A 10,862-nucleotide genomic window follows, 5' to 3' on the forward strand; every position below is an offset into this window, starting at 1 on the left:
AAAATACATCACAGCGGAAATCTAGCTTTTCAGCTGACAGGTTTTCCTCTACAATCATCTTAAAATGTTTGCCCCTAATGCATTGGGTATAGGATAAATTACAAGGAATCCTAAAGACTTTACAAATAAAAATGAATACAACACACCCTAGGGTTCAAAAGTTAATGAAAGACTATTTTGCTGTGGCAACCAAATTAATAACACTACAGCTAAATTCAGCTGTGGCAAGTGGAGATTTCAGCAGATTTTTTTATCGATACGCTGAAAAAAAAAGACATGACACTGAACAATCACTAACCGTATCAAAGCATTCAGGGTGCAATGTGCGCGAGCGTGTGTGTTTTCTCTCACTTTCTTTGTGTCAGAGGAAATGCTATCATAGCATAGGTCACACCCAAAACCCACAAAGTAAAGGAAATGGCAAAAGATTAGCATTACTGACAATAATACGCATTTTTCAATCTGAACACACAAACACACACTCTGTCTCATCCAACTATTTGTCCATCTACCGTGGTGGAAAATGTGCTTACAAGCGCAAATCAGCGACCAATGAATCTCACAAACATGATGGCCGTGTCCAAATTTCAAAACAGCCCCGTCCCTTACACTGGCAAGCCCTATAGACTCTGGATTATAACTGGGATTATCCATGTCACAGCTGTCCCTCAGTCAGCCAGTTCCACCCGACCGTTCATCCATCTATTTCTGTGCATTTACCAGTTGGTCTGAATGCATTTTCCCGAGGTGGTGATAACACTGATGGTGGTGTGATTATCCGTGTACACAGATGATCATTCTTGTTATGTATTCAACATTTCCTCCTTATTCCCTGGGGTTTCCCCCATGAATATCATTCCCACCGCCAGCAATGCCTGTATATTACAGCTCTACTGGTTTGTCAAAAGACAAAGCCTCCCATTCTAAACTTCCCTTTCTATTAATCATAACTTCTGCAATTACTTTTCAAAGAAATCCACTATTATGACTCCCGCAAAACCCATTTCAGGTGTACAATACAAGCTTGTGTGCAGCCCACACCCAGGCATGCACCACCACCCATGTTGGTGTATCCACCAGCCAGCGCCCCCTCCCTCCGTCTCTTTCTGTGAGAGAATAATAGGTCAGCTCATAACTACTTTTGTTATCTGCTAAACTCCCCTATTCAACAATTAAGGCAGTCAGCCGCAAGGGCTCTGCCTGCAAGTTGTGTGTGTACGTGGGAGAGCGAGAGTGAGAGCGAGTGAGAGAGAGGGTCAAACGAGAGAACATTAGACAAAAAACGTTTCGAGCCCCCCGAGTGCTTTGAAAGGAAAAAGGGAGACGCGCTACATTTAAAAGATTATACGACTGAGGTAGCGTGTTGTTGAACCTGTAGGAAATAAAACCGTGAAAGTTGAACTGATCTTTTTTTTGCAAGATTGGGTGTGGTGGTGTGGGGTATTGTCAAGGCAACACAGGACCAATACATTCAGGGATTAGGGTTGCATGTGGTGTGACGATCATCTGGATGGACATCAAGATGCACTGGTGCTGTTGAAAGCCAAAGGGCTAAAGTCTAAACTAAATCCGTATACAAATCTTGGAAAAGGCCGGGAACATGGGATCTACAGCATACAAGAAACCAGAGCCTAGCCTACATCACTGAACGCTATTGGAGGGACCCAATGAATATCTCTGGTTTACCAAATGTTTACACTCTAGCTTGCACTTGTATTGTTGCTTTAGTAAAATATCTAGGAGCTTGCAGCGCGCGCGCGCGCACACACACACACACACACACACACACACACACACACACACACACACACACACACACACACACACACACACACACACACACACACACACACACACACACACACACACACACACACACAAATTTCCTGACCGCTAGATGACTTAGCCTTACCCATAACCCCCGACTCACTCTCACTCACTAAAATAGCATTTCCTCTAGGATGGACCATCAGAGAATGCGCTCATTAAGGAGGAGTACTACTGAAGAAATTCAGTTCACAGGGTTAAAATAAAAAACACACACTCACAACTTTTCAGTGACTGATCGTCAGGGATGCTGTACCAGGCAAGATACCTTATACCTCCATAATAAGCCAACCAGTTAATGTTGTGATTAGCCAATTTCTGTTAGTTAACCTCTCTACTTTCTAAAATGTAGTTTCTGACCCATCATTCTCTCCTCCTGACCATTTAAAATGCAGTTGAACATCTATTTATTTATTAATTCAAGCAGCAACAAATGGTTTCTTTAATAACTGAATACTGGTGTATCAGCTTTAAATTGATCTGCTGATATTAACAGCTGTAGTGGCATGTGAATCACTGCTCTAATTTCTTATTTATTGACTTTTTGTTCTCCAACAGTTGGGTTGGGTTCATGTTCCCTTTGGGAGAATGTGACCCTTTGCTGATTAATCTGTTTTTAACCACATCTGGCCGCCGGCCAAAAAGCCACAGCAAACCCCCCCCCCCCCCCCCCCCACTGCCTTCAAAATCTCCCCCTTTTGTCCCATCATTTCCTTCTGTCTTTTTCCCCCCTTTGGTCAAAGACCCAGACCCTTTCCCTGGGCTCCCTCAGCCCCTCCCCGCGCACACGTGCTCATCACCCTACTCTCCCACCGATATCGCCTCCCCTTTCATCGACACACACACACACACACACTTCCCCTCCCCACCCCTCCTCTCCCACCGTCGCTCGCCCCTTACCCTCTGTTACGGTAATAAGCGGAACCTTACATTACATTACAGTTTCCATTCATCCGTGGGCCCTCTGATCTGTGCTGTGTGTATGGCTGTCGCGCAGCGTGGGATCGCATGGCAGCAGGGAGCGCTGCGGCCGGGCTATTGGCCAACGCTCCCCTCTGGTCAGGCTCCAGCACTGTCAAGCATGTCCGTCTGAAAACAGGACAGTCCCAAGGACGCATGCGAGCGCCACTCCTGATTGTTTGTTTTCCGCGCCGGGCCTGGGCTTGTGCAACCGATTACCATCGAGTAGGCAAATTTACACAGCCGCCTTTTTGGCCTTATCTTTTCCTAGATATTTGATCTATACAATATACACAAACATTTTTACATGCAAATCAATGTTTTTACATGCCATTGCTCTCATTGCTAAACTACTGTACGGATGTGAGGTTAATGGCATAACTTTCTGCTACACTTCTAGGGCAATAACATAATAAATTGTGTCAAGGTCCAATGGACATTTTCATCCCCAAGAGTAAGCCCCTCTTTCTCTGATCCACTTCCACCTCCATTTAATGCTGTATGCGAAAGGCATACACACAAACACACACCAAAAAGACACATGCAATGAGCGAGTGAATGTAGGACAATGTATCATGAATGTGGGTCTCTTTGTGAATGACAGCTGATGAGATAGATCCAGTTGAAAAAACAAGGTCAGGGTAAACACACACCGAGTGACACACACACACTGAGTGACACACACACACACACACTACAGACACACACAGACATAGCGATGTTCCCATAGCCTTTCCGAATGGTTAGGCAATATCGCTCTCCCTGTCGCCCTTAGTCAGTCTCTCTGTTCCCCCCTCTAACTCTACCCATATCCTCTGCCTCTTTGTTCCTCCTCATCCCTCTAATTTTGTCAGACTTTTACTACCAGCAGCGTTGCTTTCCTCTCATCTCCAGCGTGACTGTACCTGCCTCTTTCATCCATCTTACTGGCTGGGACCCGTTTCAACTAGTGCTTCACCTGTGTAACTCATAGTTAAGAGGGGCCATGGTACACCCAGCCCCCTATTAAGCCCAAGGGAGCAGCAGCACCCTTGGGTTGGGAGAGAGTTGGTTTTGTCGTTCAAGGCAACCTTGGCCATGCAATTCACCGGCCGAGTCTGTCAAGCAATCTGCAAGGCTACTCTCTGAGGGCCGGCCAAATTCCCTGTGTGTGTGTGTGTGTGTGTGTGTGTGTGTGTGTGTGTGTGTGTGTGTGTGTGTGTGTGTGTGTGTGTGTGTGTGTGTGTGTGTGTGTGTGTGTGTGTGTGTGTGTGTGTGTGAGAGTGAGTGAGTGAGTGAGTGAGTGAGTGAGTGAGTGAGTGAGTGAGTGAGTGAGTGAGTGAGTGAGTGAGTGAGTGAGTGAGTGAGTGAGTGAGAGAGTGAGTGAGTGAGTGAGTGAGTGAGTGAGTGAGTGAGTGAGTGTGTGGTGAGGAACGGAGAAAGAGAGGGAAAGCTAGAGGATAACACAGTTGTACCGTGGGGGCAATCAGCTGACACTTGGCTAATAACTAACGCCTGTCAGGCCGTGGCAGCGCACCAGCGACATTCCATCCAAATATGTCATAAAAACATGATAAAATAAAAAACTGTTGCATTATCTTTCGTTGGGTGGTCTTTGACACAGAAACGAACGCCACGTTGAAAATGAGTTGTGCCATCGTTTGGAGTTAGTTTTAGCCACCTTTTAATGAGAAGATTCTCCTACCAGAAGGACCAATTAGGTCTGCTCATTAGCGGAGCCCCACAGAGCACCGCTCCACAGAGTCCTAGTGTTCTACCCAGCCGGCCGGCGGGGGCTCGGCTCTGGAGCGGATTGTAATAAGTTTGCTACATACATAGCAAGGCCGGTCAGCAAGGTCACCCAGAGTGTGCGAGCTCACATCAAAACTAACCCAAAAACTAAAGTGAAAGGTGAAAGATCGTATATTTCATAGGAATAATGAGAATTTCCTGTCGTGTCTAGCGTTAGCCCAACATGCATCCCTCTCTGAGCTGGGCAGATTCAAGGCGACACTGTCCTAGCATGTCATCGGAATCTTAAAACAAGGGACTTGTGAAAATAGGATAATGAGAACAGGAAATGAGGAGTCACTAATTGAGGTGAATGTCGGGCAAGCGGGAAGTAAGCTCCAAATCTCATTAGCGAGATACTTTATCTAGCATCCCTATTGTGCATGCAGAATTAATAGATTGAAATGCCTTCTGTTCACTCATATCAAACATACTATGTTTTTCTTTTGACAGAGAATCGAGAGGATCTAGGACAACTTGCAAGCCAAAATAATTGGTATTGAGCAAGGGTGTAGTATATACAGTTTCAGTTTGGATTTAAAAACAACATATTATTTTCCCTCTGTCTGTCACAGGGCATAAGATGAGGAGAGCTCAAGAGGAGATACTGGGGAATACCGATTGAGATGATGACTAGTTTGGCTCAGGGCTTTGGTGCCCGCCCGGGCACCAACATATACTTGGGTTTGGATATTAAAAAGGTGGTTCCTAATTCCTTAAGTGCCCAGCCAGCTGCCCTGATAAAAGGGTGTCTGTCTCAGTCTGACTGAGACTTTTCGTCTTTAGTTATTTTGTATGCTGCAGGACGAATGACACCCTGAATTGCAGGACGCACCTAACAACTAGCTGCTGAAAAAGACAGACTAACACAAGAGAACTATGAGATTATTAGAGCCACTCGCCGTAAACAATCTATGATAACTCTTCAATGTAAAAAGTACAACAGTGAAAATTTCCGAATGGTTAGGCAATCATCCATTAGTTAAAAAAGTGAATATACATCAACTCTCTGGATACGCAAGCAAAACTTTAAGCCCTGATAATGTACTCGTAGGGGTACTGCTTGTCTGAGAACTACTTTAGCCACCAGCCATCTGTCAATCTGCCCCCAAGAATTTCACCCCACACCCACACCCACCCACACACCTTATAAATGCTTGCAAAAACATGGAACACCTAAACTAGTCTATCCTACTTTAGAAGAGTTTGCGCAAGAGTTTAGATTTTTCATCATGTTTTAAATCAAACATTTCGAAACTTTGGCCTAAAAACAAACGGTCAACTGGCTTTATCGATAAAGGGCGAGTGTCCCAGTACTTTGAATCTATTGGCAATCGCTCATAATAAAAACCGACTTGTGGTATGTTGCTTCTGAGCCAAGGCACACATGCTATGCAAACATCTGGCCATTCAACTTCAGTCCCCTGCAGGGAAGCAGCTTTAATCTAACATAACATAGACATGTACTGTGAACCGTGTCCTCTTGGTTTTATGCGTAGGGAGCCTGTTCAAAACTTGCCGCGTAATGTGAGCAGTAGTGCATTTACCCTTAGGAGAGGTAAACATCCGTAACGTAGGAACGCCGAGAGGCGCGGGCAGCAGATTTTTACTCTCACGTGAGGTCCATTAATGCGAAATGCAGCCATCAACCCCCGGCGATCGTTGACGTACAACACCAATACGATCTTTAAGAAGACACGGCTGAATAACGTCGTAATTGAGATAGCACGGTAGAGATAGGTGCCTTGAAATATCTTTGCATCGAAGGTATGAATGCTAAGATGGATAGCGACATTGGCTAGTACGTGAAGCCTCGCTGAAAGGTTTAAAAGGTGGCTAGCTACAGCCCAGCCCAACGTTGACGCTGGTCAGCGTTAGCATCTGATGAACACCAACTGTGCGTTTGAATTGGTTTATCTCTCAGAAAATACGCCGACAATCATAAAAATATCACATGTGTCATGATATTCACGTGGATTGAAGGGATAAGGCAAACATTACCTGGTGAAATCCCCCCACAACGTGAAAAAACTTTTCCAAACGCGGTACCTCACTGTCCTCTCGGAAAAAACGTTATGTCCCTCCGCTCGCGATCCAAACCTCAAATAGGGGATCTCACACCGAAAACCTGGCTCGAGCTCAAAGAAAACCTGCAGACCACATACAAGACCCGCCCCTTTACAGTGAAAAACACACTGGGGTTGTTTTCATTGGTCCAGCGAAGTTACTGTATCACATTTTACGATATGATTGGTTCGCCCATTTGTCAGTATAGGATTGATTGCAGTGCGAAAATGCTTATGCGGTGACACAGTGACGTCTAGTGGGGAGAACGGGGATATTTCATTGGGCATACATACGTTTGTGTTTTTCAAAACCAGAGAAAAAATCACAGGCATGACCTCAGCGCTATGTAATTGTATTATATCTAGATAAAATAAAAAAAATGCTTCTACGAGAATAACCCTAACCCTATAATATATGATCACATCGTCTACACAGAGAGAGAGAGAGAGAGAGAGAGAGAGAGAGAGAGAGAGAGAGAGAGAGAGAGAGAGAGAGAGAGAGAGAGAGAGAGAGAGAGAGAGAGAGAGAGAGAGAGGGAGAGAGAGAGGGAGAGAGGGAGAGAGAGAGAGAGAGAGAGAGAGGGAGAGAGAGCGAGAGAGAGAGAGAGAGAGAGAGAGAGATTATATAATGCTCTATTATATTGTAAATAATAAATTATATTTAAATCCAAAAATTATAAATTTTATTTGTACGGAAATATTTCTTTCAGTTTAGGCTCTGCAAAAAAAAAGGCAAGCAAACGTCTTGCCTGTTCATTTGCCTTTCACCTTCAATGATCTCGTCTGACTCAAAAACATTCAAATTCTCTCTCTCTTGCTCATCGTCTCTCTCTTTTGCTCACCTTCTCTCTCTCTCTCTCTCTCTCTCTCTCTCTCTCTCTCTCTCTCTCTCTCTCTCTCTCTCTCTCTCTCTCTCTCTCTCTCTCTCTCTCTCTCTCTATCTATCTCATGCAGAAAAGCCCACAAACTACCTTTTTACACAAGAGCGAGAGCTTGCTGAAGGTCAGCTAATTGGCTTATCAGTTATTGGCAAACTGAGTGGCCAATCACTGCTATTTGGCCAACTGAGTATCTAAAAAAGTGACAGTTGACATATTAGTTTGAAAACGAATCATAAAATGCACATCAGGGGTGTAATGATACACTTATTTTACTATTCAAGGTCGGACTTTGATCCAATTTTGATTTTATTGTCCAATTTTGAGACATCAATATATATAATGCCATGGTTTCTAATGCCATGGGTAAAAATAGATCAATAAATAATGCTCTTTAATGGTAACAGAAGAGATCAATATTGCGATGTATTTCTACATGTAAAATAAACCAGAGAGGATTAATCAGCACATTTTGATATTCTGAAGTGAATGGCGTTACAGCCCCAATGAGAAAGCATCAACATCAACACTTGAACCCGTGTGGGCCTCGTTGTCATGGAAACTCACCGCCCGCCGAGCAGCAGAAAATCCACATGAGACACGCAGCAGGCCCAGGGTTTGATCGAACAAAACACACACACACACACACACACGCGCACACACACACGCACACACAAGCACACGCACAATTAGACATTTAATTAAACATTTAATTTACATATTGTTCAGATATTTATTTTTACATTCTGCATGTTCATTGGGAGCATCTTCAGTTTGGCAGAGAGAGGGAAGAGAAAGGGGAACAGGAAACCTCAGAATTGCTTCCTGCTCCACCCACGTCGGATATATAGCTCACTATTTTTGCCCCTGCTGAGCAGGAATAACCCTTTATGTTGTTTTCTATTTCTTTAGGTATCTCCCTGCCATAATACATTATTTCTATTTGTAAATTGAACATCTACACTTGAGATTAAAGCCTTTGCTTTGGTCTGACTGATACCATGCTGAATGAAATCTGCTTCCAGGACCAAATGTATCAACCACGTACATAAATGTATAGAAATTAGGGGGAAATAATGTTCTGTGAAAATAAATATAAACATAGTCTTGATGTTAAGATATCTAAATAGCCACAACTGTGATTATCAATATAGTCTTGCCAAATGCTGAACCATTTAAAGAAGACAATGTACCTCATTGGTATTCATCATCCACACCGACTGTTCCCTGAATAGTCCTCCAGCGTCAATTAAATGTTAAATCGTCTCCTTCTTCTATCATTGTCACCCCTTCTACTCTTGAAGGACGGTTCTTCACTCCATTGTAAATAAATCTCAAATCTCAACGGTGGCGTTGCCTTCCATCCGCACGTAATCGCCAGGGTCAGGTGAAGCCCAGCTTCAAACTGAAGGACGAGGTGTGTAGCACTAAGCTACTATGTTGTTGCACTCGCAGTGCTAAACAGAGAGCACTATGGGAATCAAGAGTCTAAGCAGCTAAGCATCTATCGTCCAGGTTCCATCGCATGGATGAGATCAGGCCTTGGCTGATTCTCTCAGGGATTAGAGAGCCTCTCTGGAGAGAATTACCCTGACGCAACCATCTGGACAGATCAAAACAAATAACTAAAATAGGCCTCAACTGTGCATAGAGTACTACAGTTACACAGAGTCAATCCTTTACTCTGGTTGGAGGGGAAATAACAATATATTCGACAACATTGTATCAAAAAGGTCAATTTATAACAAATCGAACAAGAACTTTACACATTATTTTGTTCCCGCTTAAAGCAACATGATGCACAAAATCATAATAAGTGAGCGCATAGCCTGTTAAAATAGTTAGGATTAGGGTTAAGGACATAATGAAGACCTTTTGGAATGTCCTCCGCCATTTTATTCTTTCAGTCACCGAGAGGGACAGAGACAGAGACAGACACACATACTAAGACAGAGAGAGATTGAACAAGAATGAGAGCCCAAGAGACTGACTGAAAGAGAGAGAGGTAGAGACAGATAGAAATACAGAGAACAAGAAAGAGAGAAAGTGAGGGAGAGAGAACAGTGGCAAGGTGTATGATTGTCAGTGCCTTGATAAGGTAGTAAATTGATCCTAAACATATAAGTAGGTTATGTGGGTTATGTGAGGTCAGCTGACCAGCTGTTACCATGTGTAATTACGGAGACGTCCCTATCAACCACTCTAGCAGCCGAGTCACTCTGCTGAGTCAGCTCACTCAATGCCTCCAAGCTCTTGATTACTGTCCACTGGGTCTTTATGTCATCGCCTATTATGTCACAATTTATGTTGAATTCATCAGCGTCTTTTAATGAGGACGGTCATTAAACAATCTGAAGAGTCTACATTTTCAACTTACACTTGCACTTTATTATATGCTGTTGGGTCATACTGAAAGCCATAATCACGAATATTCAAATAGCCTATTTACAGTATTAGTATACAATCATACATGCATGTTTGAACGTCTGTTTGCAGTAGCAAATAGGTAAATCATGTTCTAGCCATTTACATTTACACCATTAATCTGTCAATATGGATTATTTCATTATGTATACAGCTGTGAAACTGCAACTTTTGAATAGGTTCACATTTGAATGTTTCTTTTCATATTTTTTGTATCGTAACATAAAACAAATTAAAAAAAATACCTTATCCTATCTTCTCTTTAAGACAACCTCAACATTTGTGTTCTATCAAACACCCTTCTAAAAAGAAAGATATTGGTGTGTGCTGACATACCTTGATATCTACATTATGTATACGCATGACACTCAAACATATAAACACAGGAAAGCAATTAGAAATACAGCCATTTACAATATCCGATGTTGGCTTCTAATGCCAATATTCACACAAAAATGAAAAGTATTTAAATTCCTGTGGACCTTTGTCCATATCTAGCTGTAATGTATCTAAAGTAGATCAATATTTTACCTGTTCAACTGGCACCTGACTCCAGGGGATAAGCAGGAGGGAATCACTTGACTTTGACAAAATTCCTTTTCCTTTTTCTCTCTATGTCTCTCAGTCTCTCTCTTGCTCACCGTCTCTCTCTCTGGTTAACTGTCTCACTCTCACTCACTGTCTTACACACTCTGTATGTAGTAACCAGAGACTTGTATGGATGGTCAGATAAATAACAATTAGAAAGAGGTGAGGACAATGTGTGTGTGTGTGTGTGTGTGTGTGTGTGTGTGTGTGTGTGTGTGTGTGTGTGTGTGTGTGTGTGTGTGTGTGTGTGAGAGAGACTGTGTGTGTGTGTGTTTGTGTGTGTGTGTGTGTGTGTGTGTGTGTGTGTGTGTGTGTGTGTGTGTGTGTGTGTGTGTGTGTGTGTGTGTGT

The 10,862-nt window shown here is 43.1% G+C and overlaps 1 protein-coding gene across 7 annotated transcripts in view; it reads right to left on the bottom strand.

Moving 5' to 3' along the window:
- epb41l2 (erythrocyte membrane protein band 4.1 like 2) overlaps positions 1-6,744 on the bottom strand; it is a 45,260-nt gene extending 38,516 nt beyond the window's left edge. For all 7 annotated transcript variants that reach the window (XM_030346022.1, XM_030346024.1, XM_030346020.1 and 4 more), the window contains exon 1: positions 6,559-6,744. The gene's annotated coding sequence lies outside the window, so the exon portion shown is untranslated. The remainder of the gene's footprint in view (positions 1-6,558) is intronic.
- Between the last annotated feature and the right edge of the window lie 4,118 nt (positions 6,745-10,862).

Source organism: Gadus morhua, chromosome 21, assembly GCF_902167405.1.
Source record: "Gadus morhua chromosome 21, gadMor3.0, whole genome shotgun sequence".
NCBI classification, from domain to species: domain Eukaryota; kingdom Metazoa; phylum Chordata; class Actinopteri; order Gadiformes; family Gadidae; genus Gadus; species Gadus morhua.